Genomic DNA, 20628 nt, shown 5'->3' on the forward strand with positions numbered 1-20628 from the left:
TTCCTGTCTATTAGATAGGGAAAAAACAAACTCCTAACTGACTTTTCAAACATTTGAATCTCCCCCACTGAGCGATATGACCTCTCATATCGCTCAGTGACGTCACGCCTCCGCCAGCCGTGCATGCAGGTCCTGGATGACAATCCAGATCCTGCATGCATGCACTGGCAACAGCGTCGATCGTTGGCGACCCGCGGGGCCAGGCATCGGTTGTCACTAGCGGCATGCACACTTGCCGATAAAATGAGCGACGTCGCTTAGGGAGGGGGAAAATGAGCGACGTTGCTCATTTTATTGGCAAGTGTATATGGGCCTTAACTGTGAAACCAATTACCGACTATCTTTGTGGTCTCTCCATTATATTATATGCCTTGGTGAATTGGTGGTACCGTTAAATTAAGGACATATACATATATATACAGATTACAAGAGGAGATCAAGGAAACTGCTTCTTTCGCTAGATTACCTTTTTTTTTATGTCTTTGTTTTATTTTATATATTTCAAATAAAGTTCATATACTCATTTTTCCCTTGAAAACCACAGTTCACAGCATGTCCACAGTTGGCATGCTGGCAGTTGTGGTACTACAAGTACTAAAAGCTCCAGCCAACTCACAGGTGCCAGATATTCCATGATCCCTATAGCTGCTCGAGCACGGTACTAAACAAAGCGTCAATCTTTCCGCCTAAAAATAGTACAAAATAAAATAAAAAAAAGTTAAAAAGTGCAAAGTTATAATAATGACTGGAGAAGAAGATGCTACAACCTATTTTCCTTACATATTGATAATTGAAAGATGTGCAGTGTCTATTTTTGCATCTTCGCTCTCCCTCTGGTTAAAAGCTGGCTACGCCTCTGCCCCCAGTGTGACGGGTCACCCCCCCTCCTCCCCCCATATTGTAATGTGACCACACACCCTTTATATGACCATCCAGCTGCCCCCCCCTGTCCTAAGCATGAAAACAAGAAATGTTGGGACATCTGGATGCAAACATCAGATTACAGCAAATGCTTACAGAATACATCAAGTGAAATGAATATGTCAGTTTCTAAGGAGAGATTACAGAAAACCCCCCACAAATCCATAAAATCAGCGGCTACTACTTTATCCACAAGGATAATCTACAAGGTTGTTTATAGATCAGATTATTTGGGTCCTGTGGAAGACCCAGGTCTTCCTTATAATGTGTTATTTCCGAAGTAACCAAAAGCCCCCGGACAGACTTCCTGACTGTGAAAGAGAATTAACACATTGAGAACACAACAGTGAATTTAAACTCAGAAAATGGTCCCGGCAGATGTACGCTCCAGCCAGGTCCAAGAACATACCTTAAAGAAGTTGCCATCCTTACATGAATCCAGTGTTTTTTTAAACATTTTGGGGCCTAGACATTAATAAATGTGAAGACAGCTTGCAAATTATAGATCTGATTGGTCACAATTTGCAGTGGCAGACCCAAATCTAGCAGAGCATTCAGTAGTGCTCCGGTGCCGGAACAGCTGCTCCGAAAAAAGCAGCCGTTCCATAGGGGCGATTCAGACATGATCGTTGCTGTGCATTTTTACACAGCAGGCGATCAGCAATACACTGCGCATGCATATGCACCGCAAAGCGCACACGTGTCGGCCAACAACTAGCATCACCGGTCAGCGGAAGGATGGTGAAAAAATTTAATTCGCACGAGTGTTTGCAAGGTGATTGACAGGAAGAGGCAGTTTGGGTGTGGTAACTGGCGGTTTACTGGGAGTGTCAGGAAAAACGCAGGCATTCCCAAGCGTTTTCAGGGAGGGTGTCTGACGTCAGCTCCGGACCCGATCAACCTGTTCTCATCACACTGTAGGAGTAAGTCCTGGACTGCGCACACTGGATATTTGCACCTCGGAGTACACATTCGATTGCACACTTGCACGGCAAATTTACACTCCCCCTGGAGGCGGCGACTATCTGAACGCATGACAGCAAAGTTAGCAGCCCAGCAATCAGATCTGAATCACCCCCTTGTTCGTTAACATTCACCTCTAAGTACAGATGTGTCCTCACTTACTAGTTATCCGTACGCCATATGGGGTATTTCAGAAGTGGAGTGCCCATAGCAGCCAAATCAGATTCAAGGCAGCACAACCGTCCAGGTTTTAAGTTTATCCATACTTGGCCATAAAGTAGGTGAATTAATTAGCACCTCAGTAAATTTGATTAAACCATCTCTGTTGCGCTATGGATATACCTAAAACCTGGACTGTTGGGGTGCTTTGAGGACTGCCCCTGACGACCTCTGTGTTAGAGGAAAATGGCTCAAGTTGTTATGATTCCTGTACTCCAGACCGGAGGAGATCTTATGGCAGGGATCTGAGTACAGGAAAATAAGCTGGTTGTGGGAGCTGGATAGCCTAGTAACCCCTGGCGCCCTAACTCCGTTGTCTCGCCCGTGTTATCAGAAATCCCCTGCGAGACTATGGTTGCTTGAGCCCATGGCAGCCGCGTTCGAAGGGCGGATTATGTCTGCCCAACCCCGATGCCCCCGCAGGTCTTAATGGGAGACAAGGGAAAGTCCGAGACAGGGTGATAACAAGGGGCCCTCTGACTAAGCAACCAGGCCAGGGGTTACAAGCTAACTAACTAAATCAAAAGGTATGTGCGGACTAGCCGCCAGGAAAAAGGACAACCAAGGATCCACTGATCCGACACTCCTATCCGGCACCGCCGGACACCAGAGTGGATCTGTGGAAGCGGAATCCTCCGCAAAGCTCCAGAACACAATTAAACAAAATAATAAACAGAAGCGGACAAGCCGCAACACACGGCTGCGCCGCGACTCACGAACACCACCAGATGTTAAAGGTGCTCGGTCAGACTCCAGGAACAGATGGTAACTTCCGAGTACAGGATCTCTGAGGACAGGAACAACCGAAAAGACCGGGACTGGGAACTCTCTGCAGCAGACACAGGCAAACAGGAAGCTATCACCGGCGTCTGTAAGAAGTCCTGAGGGTGCCTTTATTCAGGCACCCTCCAATCAGGATCCAGACAGGACAATCAAATAGAAATGCCGTGCAGCTTGCATGCTGCACGGCCAGCACATAATCAGGGTAATGAGAATAGACCCAGCAACGGGGAACGCGGCTGAACGTGGCGTCCCCGTTGCTAAGGTCAGAGCGGCTCCGTGCGCCCGGCGTCTTAGCGTTGCCAGGGAGCCGGCGGCTGAACGCGCACGGCGTCCCTGGTTGCTAGGCGCCGGGCCGCACGGCCGAGCGGACCCCGGCGCCTAACACAAGTTCAGAACATGGGACCCCCTGGGATATCAGTTTTACATTGACATATATTGGGAATAATGACCTGTGGCGTTTTAATTTTCTGAACAAATTTAATGATGTTCTGAGGCAGTTGAGTTCTTCTAATCCAATGGTCCCATGTTCTGAACTTGTACCAAGAATAAGTAGAATCTGAATGGTTGCTATAGGTAACGGCTCCACTTCTATAAACCCACACTATTGAAAATAAACCCCTCGGCATCTCTAAATAGCTTTTGCTAAATAAGAATTCCTGTACTTCCCTTATTTACTTCTGTTTAATGAAAATTAACCGTAAAATGTTTATGTTTTGTATACAAGGAACCAGTGATACTGTAACACAAATATTTTGGATGTTTTCTAAGATATCATTGTCGCCAGAGGGAAGTAATCAGATCAGGCTTCCTACTGTACTTCAGCATAATTAACCTAAAATCAATAGCAATTGGAAAACAGCATATACGTTCAGCGAGATATCCAATTGTGTAGATACATTTGTGATTTATGGGCTTCCCTGTATCAAATATTTACAGTTCCAGTTTCCCTTTCTGATTATTCTGTGTTTGGCTATAAAACATTGTGAAATGTGTTATTGTGAAATTCTGGTGCTTTCCAGACCACTCAGTGCTCCCTGCATGATACATCATGCTTCACTACTATCTCCAGATGTCAGGGAGACTCCCAAATGTAGGGATAGGAGGGGTGTGGGGTGGGTGTATGATGCTCCAGTGAAGCAGGAAACCTGGAATCCTGATGATAGGATTCGGGAATTGCGCTATTAATCTGCATGGAGAGGAGTGTGACACCACCTGCACTAGCCATCCTGACCTCCCCAGATCTCCCCGAGTTCTCATGTAAAAAAGCAGGTAGGTAGGTATTCATACTGCATATTTCCCTTTTTACAACTTCATTAATATTCAATTAGATCACAATTGTCGGGGGATAGGATATACTGCATAATCTAAATACTGCAACAACAACAACAAGGTCCATATCACGTTATATGTACAGTATATTGTCTACACTACAGTATGACAGTTTTCAATTCAGTCCTGATCATGAGAGCGTATGCAAACCCTGGCTTCTATGGACTGCATCTGCTGCAGACCATAGAAGCCAGATTAGGCTAACGATCAGACAGGGAGTGGCTTCCTACAGGAAGCCAGCTCTCTGCTTATCGTAGCCCAGTCTGGCAGTCCAGGAAGAAGGAAGCACCTACCAATGGTACCTCCTGTCTAGCGGGTGACTGGCAGTGACTTTCCATAGGAAGTTACTGCTAGACACAGTGAAGCCCATGGGCCAGTTCAGTCACACAGACTAACTGGCTCAGCTGAGCTCACCGAGGTGGCGGAATTACAGGTAAAATCCACCGCTGGTTAGCACTATGGCAGAGCAGCGAGTCCAAGGTATTGTGTGTGCCGAGAACTGAAGGCCAGATTCAGGAGGTGGAGGCAGAAGTGCCCGCAGCTGTGTCTATTGGTGGTCGCCCATCTGCAACTTTAGACAAAGCCCTTTCCCGGTGTACATTCCTGTGTATGAATGTGCAAGGGCAGAGATGCCTGGCAGTCAGCATTTGTACATGCAGTAATACTGCTTGGTGCATCCTTACATGTCACCATACGTCACTTCATCTGCACCAGCCTTATAGCATGTGCAGGTTGTCTGTCGGTGTACTGTACAGCCTCCTAAGTGAGCAGTTGAGTGTATTCGCTTCACCTTATCAGACATTGGCAGCACCTCCACCTCTTACTTGCCTGTTCTCCCAAAACACCAGATTTTTCGGGTAGTCCCCCCGCACACCCGCAAAAATTGGCACCCTCCTGCATCCTGCCCACTTTCTAGTGAAGTAGGCAGAATAGGGAGATAAATACCATGAGTCTGCTAGGAGGGGGCGTGGCCTAATGATGCAAATCTATGGTGATTGCATCATTTAAGCCCCACCCCCTATTAAAATCTGTGCTAATCGTAGCATTTTACAGCGAGGGGGCAGGGCCTGATGACACGACTAGTTCCGACCCTCTCCCATCACTGTCCACCTGCTTGAAATGTTGGTAAGTATGTTCCAGCTCTGATCAGGCCTTCAGTTATGAAAACTACACTGAACTATTATTTCAAATATTTTTAATACATACAGAGTAAAAGCAGCTTCAGCTGCCAGCGTCACACAAACACAGATGGTTATGAGATCACAGAGGATTTCAGATCAAAGAATTAACAAAATAAAATAAGCTCTCACCTGTGTTCCAGCATGTTGTCTACAGCTGTGTTTAATAGTGCATATGCAGAGCTGGGATTAATGCTTGGGGGATGGGGGGGGGAGGGGGGGAATTTAAGACAGGTCCCTAAAGTTTAAAATATTAAAGATTCTTAGACTAAAAGCCACGTACACAGGGGTGGATTGGGATTGAAAAACAGCCCTGGAAATTTATGGAAGCAGGCCTAATAGGGGTGGGGTCTGTTGAGGGAGTGGAGTCTGTCAAATGGGAGGGATTACTGCTCAGAAAGCCTGGTTATATGCATTAATGAAAAGTGCACGCATCAGTCACGCTGCAAAATTTTAGGGGCGTGACTTTGTGGGGAAGGGGCGTGGCCAAATATTGCCAATTCACATTACAGCACACAGTAGTGCTGCTTAAACACATTGCACAAGGTAGAACCTCCTGTACACACTGCGCCAGGTAGAGCAGGTTATACATATCCTGCCAGATAGAGCACGTTATACACTTTGCACCAGGTAGAGCACGGTATACACTTTGCGCCAGGTAGAGCACGGTATACACATTGCGCCAGGTAGAGCACGGTATACACATTGCACCAGGTAGAGCACGTTATACACATTGCACCAGGTAGAACCTCCTATACACACTGCACCAGGTAGAGCACGTTATACACTTTGCACCAGGTAGAGCACGTTATACACTTTGCACCAGGTAGAGCACGTTATACACATTGCACCAGGTAGAGCACGTTATACACTTTGCGCCAGGTAGAGCACGGTATACACATTGCACCAGGCAGAGCACATTATTCACAATGCACCAGGCAGAGCACGTTATACACAATGCACCAGGCAGAGCACATTATACACATTGCACCAGGCAGAGCACATTATACACAATGCACCAGGCAGAGCACGTTATACACAATGCACCAGCCAGAGCACATTATACACATTGCACCAGGTAGAGCACGGTATATACAATGCACCAGATAGAACGTTATACACATTGCACCAGGCAGAGCGCATTATACACATTGCACCAGGTAGAGCACGGTATACACAATGCAGCAGGCAGAGCACATTATACACTTTGCGCCAGGCAGAGCACATTATACACATTGCACCAGGTAGAGCACGTTATACACTTTGCGCCAGGCAGAGCACGTTATACACATTGCACCAGGTAGAGCACGTTATACACTTTGCGCCAGGCAGAGCACATTATACACATTGCACCAGGCAGAGCACGTTATACACTTTGCGCCAGGTAGAGCACGTTATACACATTGCACCAGGTAGAGCACGTTATACACATTGCACCAGGTAGAGCAGGGGAGGTTTAGGGGGCTTAATGGGGGCTGTTGGGGTTCTGATGAACCGGATGTCACTGTCGGTATACTAACCGCCGGCATCCCGTCCATTGGCAAATAATACTGAACCCGTTCAAAGAACCAGGTACTATTAATGTTGCATGAGATGACTTATAAACAATAATGACGTCTTGTTTACCATCATGTTATTCAAATGAAGACACAGGGAAAATAATTTATTGTAATATATGAACACAATATATTACAATAATTTATTCATCCTGCGTCCCTATTTAAATAAGAGGATGGCAAACAAAAATACATTATATATTGGTTACTTTTATAATGCACTCAACCCCCCTCTTCCCCTCCAGCACTCACCCAGGAGTTTCTTACTACCCAGCCCCCACACACACCCGCGGGTGCTGTCTCTTACCACCCCACCCACACACACACTCAGACGGCCGCTGTCTCACTTCCCAAGTGCTCACCAGAAGCTGTTGTCCCACCACTATGTAAGCTCACGAGCCGGCTCCTAACTCGATGCTCAGCCGCAGTACAGATGAGTGAGAAGAGTGACCGCACACACGGGAGCTAGTGGAGGCGGAACTAATGACTGGAGGACTTGAACGCTATGTGCGGGCAGCCGTGCACAGGAAATTACCGCAACTCTGACTTTAAAGTTGCAGCAGCCATGTGTGGGGGGAGGTCAGCCAATGAGGGGAGCAGGGGACCCGGCTGGCCGGGATCTGATCCGGGGTCTCGGCATCCCAATTCACCCCCGGGTGCTAGAATGGTCACAGTTTCCCAATCCCCAGATGCCCGCGTCAGGAAATCTTCAACAAGTTTAAAAATCTTGATTCCCCAATCCTGACGGGAATTTCCGTGATTCCCCAATGGATAAGTGATCGGTGTATCCAAATGAGATTCCGGTAACCAGCGCTAGATGTATGGCGGCCTATATATTTAGGGGTCTATTCATGCAGCAGTGAAAAGCCCTGTTTTGCGTTAAACAGGGCTTTTCTCTGCCTACTGCAATTCACAGAGCGGGTTACCGTGGAGAAGTCTCTGACTTCTCCAGCGGTACCCCCGCTCTGTGCCTGAATCGCATCACCATACCTTTGTATGGTGAGTGCGATTCATGAAGGTGCGGAAAGCTCCGCTTTTCCATGGAGTTCAGGTTCGCCATCTCAGGACGGCGTAACCTGAACTGCGGTGCGGAGACGGCAGGGAAGCTCAATGCTTCCCTGATCGGCACCTTGCGCTGCCTCCGCCCCCGACCTCCCAGCAACCACTGCGGCCTGCTGGGAGGTCAACACCCTGCGCATGCGCAAAGGGACCCGCCGATGGACTCCGCGCATCGCTGGGAAGGACCGCTGGAGATCACCTCACCGCAGGAGCCCCAGACACCGCTGCGCATTGTCGGAAGGGTGAGTATACATGAATTGCTACTTATTACAGCTATACATCGCATCGAGGTGATGTATAGTGATAAGTAGCAATTCTGTTTTCGTTTTCTACATGAATAGACCCCTAAGAGTTAATGCAGAAAGAGAGACTGGTATGCCATACATATCGTTTGCCTAAACGCAATGAGTATTAGCAATATTCAGCAACATTTTGAACCCTTGGTTTGAGAAAGGACCTGAGGGTTTGAAACGCACACAAACCGATATACACACAGAACTTTGGTGGTGGTTAACCTTGTTTATGATGAATAATTTTCATTGTTTAGAAATAATAATGTGGAACTTTGTTTCATTAAAATGCTAGGGGTTATTTAGAGCCGTTAAGCCAAAAAAGTTAGCAATTGTTCAAAACCATGTTGCACTGCAGGTGGGACAGACATAACATCTGCAGAGAGAGTTAGATTTGGGTGGGGTGTGTTCAAACTGAAATCTAAATTGCAGTGTAAAAATAAAGCGGCCAGTATTTACCCTGCACAGAAACAATATAACCCACATCCGATCGCAAGGAGATTGACAGAAAGAGGGCGTTTGTGGGTGTCAACTGATTGTTTTCTGGGAGTGTTTGCAAAAACACAGGCGTGTCCAAGCATTTGCAAGGCGGGTGTCTAACGTCAATTCCGGGACCAAAAAGACTGAAGGGATCGCCGCGGCTGAGTAAGTCCAGAGCTACTCGGAAACTGCAAAAAACATTTTTGTGCTGGCAGCTGCAAAAGCGTTCGCACACTTGCAAAGCTAAAACACACTCCCCCATAGGCAGCGACTATGTGATCACAGCGCTGCAAAAAGTTGCTAGCGAGCGATCAACTCGGAATGACCCCCTTTGTGTCCAAATGTTTAACAAACTTATTATTATTGCTGAATAGGACCTCAAGTGACTTATTTCCCAACTAACCTGTCTCCTAAATAAATTTCCTTATCTATCTTATCCCTCAAAGTATAGGACCAGACCGGTACAGGAATCCAATTGTTCCATTAACCACTAGGAAATAGTTATTAGGAGAATCAGCATTACTTATTTTTATATGCATGGTTTTGCTTATACTGTACAGCTACCCACAAGAAACCTCTATTTGTTATTCATAAGCAGAGCTAAATTTATATGAAACATTGTCTTGTGACTCACGGTGAAGTCATATGGAACTTTCCCAATTAAATAAAGTTCCTTTCTTAAAAAAACTGGGAAAAGCAGACAACACTGAAATCCCCTAGTACTTTTTTTAAAGTATAAATTAATGAACAATTGAAAATAAATTGATTGCTGAATTGAACAAACATGAAATCACACCATTTGGAATATAAGCAAACAGTTATTTTGTCATTTTTAATAAATTTTAAATACCAACAATGGTATAGAACAACAATAGTGTAGCTGTCCACATTATTGCAAAATATGCTAATGTACGTATGGTATAGCCAGGCCTGGCGACAGAGGGGTACAAAGGGTACCCCCATGTCCTGGGCTCCGAGGTCCTGAGGGGCTCCATGGTTCACAGGAACAACCCCACCCTCTTCCCGATGATGAGGGCCGGTTCCCGGCAGCAGAACAGCAGTACAGAAAGATTAAAGGAGAGTATAGGCTCCTTAAAAGGCAAGTTGGGCATCCTAATCAAAGACGACAATGACATAGCAGAAAAATTAAATGCGTTTTTCTCATCTGTATTCACAAGAGAGGACCAGATGGTGGGATTAACGCATAACCTCAGCAATGATAATGCCCCACTGCTAAAAGCTTATTTAAGTGAGGAAGTAGTCTGTGACCGATTAAAAAAAAAATTAAACCTGGGCCAGACGGAATTCACCCAAATGTTCTCATGGAGCTACAGTCCGAAATAGCAAGACTACTATATTTGATTTTCAGTGACTTATATCAGGCATGGTCCCCAAAGACTGGCGTATAGCAGAAGTAGTGCAGATATTTAAAAAGGGAAGTAAATCTGAACCGGGTAATTATAGACCAGTAAGTCTTACATACATAGTGGGTAAAAGTACTGGAAGGTATTTTAAGGGATAGACTACAGGAATTCCTTGAAACCAATAAGGTTATTAATAGGAACCAACATGGACTTGTGAAGGATAGATCATGTCAAACTAACTTAGTATTCTTTTATGAAACAGTTAGTGCAAACCTAGATCAGGGTAAAGAGGTTGATGTAATCTTTTTAGACTTTGCTAAAGCTTTCGATACAGTACCTCACATGAGGCTGATCTACAAATTAAGAGAACTTGGGCTAGGGAGCACAATATGCACTTGGGTTAGAAATTTGTTGGATAAAAAGGAGCAGCGAGTGGTGGTAAATGGACTGAAGTACTATGTGGTGTGCCACAAGGGTCTGTACTTGGACCATTACTGTTCAACATTTTCATAAATGATCCAGAGGTAGGTCTAGAGAGCATGGTGTCAATTTTTGCAGATGATACCAAACTGCGTAAGGTTATAAATTCAGAGGGGGATGCCAAGTCTCTTCAGAATGACTTATCTAAACTGGAAGCATGGGCAGCAAAATGGAGAATGAGGTTCAATATAGACAAATGTAAGGTAATGCACTTTGGTAGCAAGAACAGGAATACTACCTACACACTAAATGGTGAAAAACTAGGGGATTTTGAAGTGGAAAAGGATTTAGGTGTTCTAATAGATAACAAACTTAGCCATAGTACCAGAGTAGGAATGCAGCAAATAAGGCAAACAAGGTATTAGCAAGTATAAAGTGGGGAATGAATGCAAGGGAGGAGTGTGTTATATTCCCATTATACAAATCACTAGTGTGACCACATTTCGAATACTGCGCACAATTATGGGCACCATACTATAAAAAGGATATCCTGGAACTAGAAAAGGTTCAGAGAAGGGCAACCAAATTGTTTAAGGGGTTGGAGATGCTAGAATACGAGGACAGGCTTGCTAGGCTAGGCATGTTTACACTGGAAAAAAGGAGATTAAGAGGGGATATGATTAACATTTACAAATATATAAAAGAGGACAATACACAGCTAGCGGGGGATTTGTTTTGGTAAGATCACCACAAAGGACACGCGGACACCCGCTTAGGTTAGAGGAGAGGAGATTTCGCACTCAGAGACAGAAAAGTTTCTTCACAGTAAGGACAGTATGGACTTGGATTTCCCTGCCTGAGAGAGTAGTAATGGCGGACTCGATCATTACTTTTAAGAAGGCGCTAGATAAATTCCTAACGGATAAGGATATACAGGGTTATGGTGAGTAAATCATGCAAAAAAGATTCATATACATAACGAGTCAACGACTAAACATTCACCACAGTTAAAATTATTTTTAAAATATTACAGTGTAGGAGATCACTAACAGGTTGAACTTTATGGACAATTGTCTTTTTTCAACCTCAGAAATTATGTTACTACTGTATGTATGTTACCTGTATGTTACCGCAATTCATGGTTGTTTAGGGGGTGGGGCCTAATGCCAAGAAGTGCCTGCCCCCATGAGATGTATTCTTTAGTCCAGTAATGTCTCTCCACCTTGCTCTCCCTCTCTCCCCCCAACACTCTCTCACTGACAGTCTCTTTCACGGTCTCCTTCCTTCTGCCCAACTCTTTCCGCTCTCCCTGACACGCTCTCTCCGACTCTCCGTCCCTGACACACTCTTTCTCCGACTCGCTCTCCCTCCATGACACTGACTCTCTCTCCCCCCCTTCCCTGATACTGTATCTTTCTCTCGCTCGCTTCCTCCATGACTCTGCTTCTCTCTCTAAGACTGTCTCTCTCCCTGACACTTGCTCTCTACCCGACGGTGTCTCTCACTCTACCTAACACTGTCTCTCTATCTGACTCTCCCCGACACTATCTCTCCCCCATCCTCTCTTTCCCTGATACAGTCTCTTCCTCTCTCTCTCCCTAACACTTTCTCCCTGACAGTGTCTCTCTCTCCCTCTCTCCCTGACTGTCTCTTATTGACACTCTCTCTGACTCTCTCTCTCTCTCTCTCTCTCTATATCCCCCTGATACTTTCTCTGTCTCTTGCTCCCTTGTTTCTCTCTCTGACTAACTCTCTCTTGCTCGCCTCCCTTTCTTGCTCCGCTCCCTCTGACACACACTCTTTCCCCGATGCTCTCTCTCCCCACTCTCTCATTCCTTTCTCCGTGACACCCTCTCTCTTGCTCCTCTCTCTCTCTCCGACACCCTCTCTCTTTCTCTTATTCCATCTTCTTCCATGACACCCTCTTTTTCACGCTGACACCCTTTCTCTCCCTCACTTCCAGGGGAGGTATGTGTGGGTGTGGGGGATGAGGGGGGCCCCAGAAGTATCCGTGTACTGGGCCTCAAGATTTCTGTTGTCGCCCTGATTATAGCATGTGTAAGATAATGGGCTGGCTCTTATGTCTAAGGGGTGGGAGACCACTCCTGATTGACTGGCTAAAAGTAGGCAGGCATCCCAGTCATCACACATTTAAAAAAAATGCATATAAACAGCCATTTCACACACATTAAGTCCAAAAAAACGCTTTTAATTTGATCTCTAATACACTTCTCTTCGGTTATCCTATGTTGGGGTACAAGCTGATTTCCCCATTTTCACCAGCACTTTTTCACTACAAGAATTTTCACATGAAACTTGTTTGGAATTGAATAGTTCGAAAAAACTAGAGAGCGCGCATATCTGCGAAAAGCCGTTTTTGCAGCAATTTTCATCCAGTTGACGCAAAAAAAATTAATGCTAAAAATTTGGGGATAATTGAATACCCCCCATAGTAGGAACCTTAGGAGTGGGCAAATTTACAGTTTGCTACATTCTGCAAAACAAGGAATGGAACGGTGAGCTCAGGAGCAGACAAAGGTCTGGATATACATGGAAAACAATAGTGGTAGATGATCGCAGGATTCTTTCCTCTGTAAAGAAAATACACTTCATAACATCCAGCCAAGTGAAGAACACCCTCCAGTAGGTAGGGATATTATTATCCAAGTCTACCATAAAGAGAGGACTTGATGAGAGCAAACAGAAGGTTCATCACAAAATGCAAACTGTCACAACTGAGGGCCTGAGCTGACGGGAGGCAGCCTCAGTTGTAGGGGCTGAGATGTACCGGAACCTGGGAGGTTGTATCAGACCCCTGGACATGTAAGTAACATGAAGAATAACCGCCCGAAGGCGTGACCACGACAACTTGAATAAAAGTCAATGATGTTTATTTATGACAGACTCCATGCATCACAGTAGCAGTAAAAGAAACATAAAAGTCAGCAAAGAATAAATACAGTTCCTGGGGACTACAGGGTGGCAGGAGCCACAGGGCACTGGTAGTGTGAGATAGTTCTTATAATCTTCTAGATGGAAAGTCCTTACCAGGCCCGACTGTAGCAATGGAGATAACCCAGGATTGTACCAGCTGGTGTTCCAGGAAAAGCTGGGCTGCTGAAGATAAAACGGCTGCTGTGGATACTGGCTGGAACCAGACTGTTGTTGGCACGGAGTGGATACTGGCTGGAACCAGTTAAATAATAAATGAACTTGGGAGCGATGAAATATGAGCTGAAGTTAGGAGTTTGAGAGCGGTGAAATTATAATACCGGTGGAGAGTGGTAAACTGTAGAAAGGACACCGGCCCTTTAAGAGAAGCTGTACTCTGCTGGAAGCTGGGCTGGAAGCAGTTAAAGTTGTAGCTGGAAACAGATGAATCCAAAATGGATCGGAGAGTCAGGCTACACCGCAGGTGGAATGCTGGTGCGGGTCTCTATGGTGGAAGTCTTGAGACAGGAGCTGGAACCTGGAAGACAATCACAGGAGAGAGACAAACAGGAACTAGGTTTGACAACCAAAGCACTGACGCCTTCCTTGCTCAGGCACAGTGTATTTATACCTGCAGCAAGGAAGGGATTGGCTAGGCAATTATGCAGATTATCAATACTGAGAACAGATTGGTGGAAATGATCAGCTGACAAAATCCAAGATGGCTGCGCCCATGCAGACACTTGGAGGGAAGTTTGGTTTGTAATCCATGTGGTAATGAAAACAGTAATGGCGGCGCCGGCCACCGGAGACGCCAAGCTGACAGGTGCACATCCAACCACGCGGACACAGCGGAGGCCGCGGCTGACGTAATCGCCACTCAGACACTCTGCATGCAGAAGCTCAGGGACGGCGGCGGAGGCCGCGGGAGACGCCATGCCAGGTGTAATATGGCGTTTACTGTGACCGCGTCTCAGAGTGACAGGAGAGGATACAGGAATGTAAACATCAGGATAACAGATGGGATCCGGTCCTGGAGCGCTGAGCCAGCCTTAGGAGGCATCTGATGGGCAAGAAATGGCGTCCAGATACCCGGATCGTGACACAAACCATTTATAAACCTCAAGAATAGAAAGGAAGGCAGGATTAGACTTTGCCAAAAATTATCTAACTAAAAATAAAAAAAACAGCCCAGTTCATTCTCTGGACAGATGAAACTAAGAACAACCTGAACCAAAAGGATGGGAAGAAAAACAAAAAAACAACAGTATGTAGAGGGCTAGGAATGGTTCGTCATCTGAAGCATACCACATCATCTGTAAAACATGGTGGAGGCAGTCTGATGCAGCATATAGGGACATACTGTCTGCTCAGATTCAGTCGACTTCTGCAGAATTGATTGGACAGTGCTTCACTCTATACCCAATCGAACATGAATTTCACTTGCTGAAGACAACACTAAAAGCAGAAAATACCACCAACAATGAAAAAACAAAAAAAAAAAAATCAAATGAAAACAAATACAACAAAAACAAAGAAAACAAAAATGAAACAATGAAAAACAAAGAAATACAACACGAAAGCAGTGAAAACAATGAGATGTTTTCGTTGTACAATGAAAAAAAAAAAACAGAGAAAAACAAACATTGAAGACAACAAAAACAACGACAACAACAACGACAACAACAACAACAACCCCGACACAGCATATCAAAGTAGGAAACCCAGTATTTGATCATGTCCATGGGTTCCAAACATCAGACAGTCATTGCCAGCAATGAGTTATCAAAGTATTAAAAATGAAAAAAATTTCTTTATGGATTATGTTAATTTGTCCAATTACATTTGAGCCCCTGCAAATAGGAAAACAAACACTTAAAAAGTTAATTAAGCGCTTAACCTACAATTCCTGTACAGCCAGTAATGCAGGGGTTACTCAACCCTGAACAGTTGGTTTTAAAGAAGAAGAAAAGAAGAAAAAAATATTACAGCGCAAAGAAGTTGAAAATGTATACAATTCATTTAAAACATATGAGAGAGATAGATATATATATATATATATATATATATATATATATATATATATATATATATATATATATATATATATAAATAAATAAAATGTATCAAATAATACATAAAATGACCACCATCCGGAAAAAATAATTACAAACCGTAAAATTTAGCTGGTTATTTCTTCCAGTAATAAGAAAGTCCTTTCTTATAGAAGGTGTTTCCAACACTTAACAGGCAAAGGCTGCGTCCAGTAAACATCAATTTATCTGCTGTAAAGTACTTCAAGAGCTTATGTTGTTAATATATAGACACTATTGGAAATATTGTTTCATAGCTGTTATAACCATCAAATAGGTATAGCAGCTTTGTTGTTTTTTTTATGGCCAGTTGATATGGCAATAGTGTGTCCAATTAGTATCAATGGGGTCGATTCAATTCACCGACAGTTGAATAGCGCTGGGAATTAGCTCCCGGAGCTATTCAATTCAGCTCAAGTTAAGTCGGCGAATGCCCGTTCTCATGGGCTTAACAGGTTGATTTGTCGGGAGAACAGGCATTCTCCGACTTGACTCCCCACCGCGATGCCGATTCCTGACCGAATAAGCCTCGCGCCGGCCACGCGGCAGCACTTTTGTCGGAATTCTTCTCTCATCCCCCGGGGGTGAGAGAAGAATTCCCGACAATTGAGTGTCACTTGACGCTGTATTGAATAGAACCAGGAGCTAATTCCCGGCGCTATTCAACTGTCTGTGAATTGAATCGACCCCAATGTCTCTGATCCCGGCTGGTAAAAAAGTGCTTGAGTTATTATATCAGAGCAGAATTAACATCAGCGCTTTCTAGCTGTAAATATATCCGCTCCAAAGTATGATCAGCATGTGGTATATAGTCCATTCAGTGAATTCAATAATATTATCTAGCCAGATATTTTAAACATGTTTACACAATCTCACCACAGGTTTTGCTAATTCTGCTGAGAAGATTCATCCCGGCCTCTGGCGCATTAGACCTGTAGTGCAGGCATCTCTAGAGGAACTTTCAAATACCACTATTTCAGCATTCAAACACAGAGTGGTGCAGAAATGAATCCTGGCTTGGTGGTGCAAAGATAAATAATAAAAGCTTGACGCATTTCCCCACCTCCTTTTTGTTATCAGCGGCTTCCCAGAATTTTAAATAAATTGTATACATTTTCAATTCCTGTGCGCTGTAATTTTTTTCTTTTTTTCTCTCCTGCAAATAGGAGACTATATACAACTATTTGCAATTTCTGTGTGTTTCATACAATATTTTTTCCAAACCCGAAAAGTAAAGTTGAAAGTCTGCACCTCAATTGCATCTTCATTGTTTAATTTCAATTCCATTGTGGTGGCTTACAGAACCAAAATTAGGAAAATTGCATCAGTGTCCAAATATAAGGACCTAACAGTATGCCTGGCCAGAGGAAGCAGTGTTCCGGTCATTACTGCTACCTGTGGCCAGCATATGGGTCGGTCAGTCAGTTGCATGTACACATCAGCAAATGTGAACAACATATCTACAAGATATATCACAGATGCACTGCTGATGTGATATGAATGATGTCATTCACAGAGATATATCAGGTTAACACGAGCCAATGGTTGGGACAATGTATTGTTCATCGGCTGTACAAACAATATAACGTTTAATGTGTACCCAACATAAGAGAAAGCAGTATAATAGTAGGAATAATAATAATAATAATAATTAAAAAAAAAAAAAAAATGTCTAAGGGGCATTGTGACCGGACGGTCTCGTATGAAAAGCCCTCACTGCTTTCGTGTCCCGTCTCCAGTACACAGAATGGATGCTTAGGTCACACGGGACCTGACTACATAGGGGATTCCCACTTACCGTCAGTAACCGCCTGTTACTGACTCCACACACTGCGTATTGGGCGGGTTTATGCTGCCACCACCAAACTCCTAACCTGCCGTGGCGTTTGGAACCACGGTTCTGCTCTGTATGTGCCGACACGCTGCCTTACCACACCTGTGTGGTGTTGATGAATCCCAACTAGTCACTGACTAGGCCTCTACCGGTAGCTGGCAGAACTTGGAGACGCTGGTTCACCCTGGACAGCCGGTGAACGGGGCTAGGTTTCGCATAGCCCTGTATGTCACAAGATGATGCAGTCATCGTCTTTAGGCAGAAAATCTTTATTTGCCCAAACACAACCTTCAAAAAGGCTCAGTAATACAGCAAGATGTTACAGCAGAATCAAAATGGTATAATACACCCTGGAGTCTCACAGGCCTCCTCTTTTTATACAGTAAAATCACAAACCACAGTCCTTTCCATCCAATCAGGATATCTTAAAAAAATATAAATAAAATTACATTTTAAAAGGATATAAAAGTTAATTTAGCAATGTCCTCCTTCCTGGCACAAACACAAAGTTTTGTATAATTTAAACTCCGATTCCTACCACCTGGGAGTTTACACTTCGCCATTGAGACATTTAACACATACTGTAGCTTCAAAATACAAATGTTTCTGTCTCATTCACATCTCCATGCAAACCCAGTGTTTGGGATTACAACAGGAAAGGCTGCAACACAACAAACAGTCTTCCTTCCACCTTCATTTGTATTTCAAATATGTTTGGCCACCAAGAGGCTGGCTAATTGACACTTACTTGTACATAGCAAGTCACCAGCTAGGACAATTCCATACGACTTCCTATGCAAAAAGTGTCTCACGAACTATTTTCAAGGCCTTTTTAGAAACAAAATACCTTGTACTTTCCTCATAAGTGCCCTGTCCATCAGTTCATCATTCTCCAACTGCGCATTGCGCAGCGATATAACATGACACATTATTAAACATATTTTAAATACCCGGTTCCTAGCACCCACAATACATTTAAAGATGGCGACTAGCGCCAGTGCATAGTTTAAAAGTGGTGCCAAGCACCCATTGTCCTCCTATTGGCGCCGGGCACTAGGGGTTAACCCCTTCAGTGCCGCGGCCGCCATTACATGTGTGGCTGGTTAGTCTCTCCGGCCACAGGCATATTTATCACAATCCACATCTCTGACACGGATGGTATGTGATAAAATGGACCACATCTGCAATGACCTTTTGAGAAAGTCACATGACGTAATGTGTTAAGGACTCCACCCACACATGCGCCATCAATCTGCTGTTGCGCCGGTGGATCCTTGCAGCTAAATGGGACCAAACCACTTAACTGACAATGTGTGTGTGTGTGTGTGTGTGTGTGTGTGTGTGTGTGTGTGTGTGTGTGTGTGTGTGTGTGTGTGTGTGAGGGGTCTTATGAGTGAATTAGGTGAAGAACATGAATTGAACCCTATCCAGAATTATTTTAGTTCATAAATTAGAGGGGAAAAAAAAATATATATATTTTTTTTTACATTTTCCCCCCAAAACATTTTGATCGGAAACATTGACACCAATGGAACATCGGTAACATTGCGACTTTAGTTTTTAGAGCTCAGACAGCTGCCAGGTACACAAGGGGATTCTGGGGGTGGCTTGGAGGTGTTTTACACTTACCAGCGGCTGCTATGGTCTACAGCTGCTGCGGGTGGGGGATCCTGCCGTGCTGACCAATCAGCAATGGTCGGCAGCACAGCAACACTGGGGGCTCGGTGGTGGAAGGCAGAGGGTCCCTCTGACAGCAGCAGAGGAGGGATGTTTCCCTTCCCTGATGCTGTTAACACTGTTTATCTGACTGGCCACATCCTATGCGACCAGGTCAGATAAAGCACTTGCAGGCACGGTCGCATCTGATGCCACCATGCCAGGCAAGTGATTAAGGGAGTGACAGGACCCAAGGACGCTCAAGGGCTGGTATACAGCGGCAAGCTGATGGCTGTACAAACAGCTTTAAACTAGTAAGTGCGCCTACATATATGCTGGAATCCATCATATTCCACCTCCCGAAGGGGATCCGGTCTGAAGATCGACACTGTCTAGGTCGACAAGGTTTAGATCGACCACTATAGGGTCGACAGTCACTAAGTCGACAGGGTTTCTAGGTTGACAGGTCAAAAGGTCGACATGAGTTTTCACATTTTTTTAACTTTTTTTGAACTTTTTCATACTTAACGATCCACGTGGACTACGTTGGAACGGTAATCTCAGCGAAGCAGTAGCAGAGCAAGGCACCTTGCTTGAAGCATGGCGAGCGAAGTGAGCCATGCGAGGAGACACGGTGCACTAATTTAGCTTCCCGGTCACTGTACGCAAAAAATTACACCAAAAAAAAAAACACCTCATGTCGACCTGTTGACCTAGCACATGTCAACCTAGAAACCCTGTCGACCTAAACATTGTCGACCTAATGATCCACACCTCTCCCGAAGATCCCTAAGTGACTGTGCATTTAACACCGGATTAATTAATGAGAGTAATACAACGCTGCCAGACACACCATTATTCATGGACTGCCTGTGTTGGGAAATATAAGTTTATAAACAACCTCTTCTATGTTAGTCAAGCAGCTGCCTCATAAACCCTGCATCCTCTGTGCAATGCACCTCATTCAAGCAGGATTTTGACTTGTTTGTTTGGATACATACAAGTAACAATTGCCTTCCCCTACACAAGCTCTCTATGAAGCAGGATCTTGATACTTTGTTTGAGCAGTGGATACAATAATTACCATTTGAGCCTATAACACCAACATTTTGCCTTTCAATACCACTGAATAGGTTCATGTTTAAACACGGGTTTCATTAATTCAGGCTATTTGCGGTGTTTTGAGGGAGAATTTTTTTTTTTTTTTTTTAAACTTGTGTTTTATATGTGATATGTTCTTTTGTCTTTTTACTAAATGTGTATTGAATAAAATTAGACGAATATTGTAATTATATTCCTGTTGCAAATGCGCAGTTTTTTCCTCTTTTTTTTCCCCCTTCTTCTTTCTTCATTCCATTACTGGCCTCTCCAAACAGAATACAGATAGCGCTGGCATATTAAAATAAATCATTTTATTTTACACTAGTTTATTATAAAAGATAAAATAGTACCTCTCTAACATAACTGGTTTTCACATAAACTTAAAAACCATTAATTTCTCAGTGGCCCAATATTAAATACAATTAATGTAGACACATTAGCACAGAAAAAC

The 20628-nt window shown here is 44.2% G+C and overlaps 1 protein-coding gene across 2 annotated transcripts in view; it reads left to right on the forward strand.

Moving 5' to 3' along the window:
* The window catches only part of LOC134980384 (SLAM family member 5-like), a 74861-nt gene that overhangs the window by 6804 nt on the left and 47429 nt on the right, over positions 1-20628 (forward strand). The gene's annotated exons all lie outside the window — the stretch shown is intronic.

This window comes from Pseudophryne corroboree, chromosome 12 (genome assembly GCF_028390025.1).
Source record: "Pseudophryne corroboree isolate aPseCor3 chromosome 12, aPseCor3.hap2, whole genome shotgun sequence".
NCBI lineage: Eukaryota > Metazoa > Chordata > Amphibia > Anura > Myobatrachidae > Pseudophryne > Pseudophryne corroboree.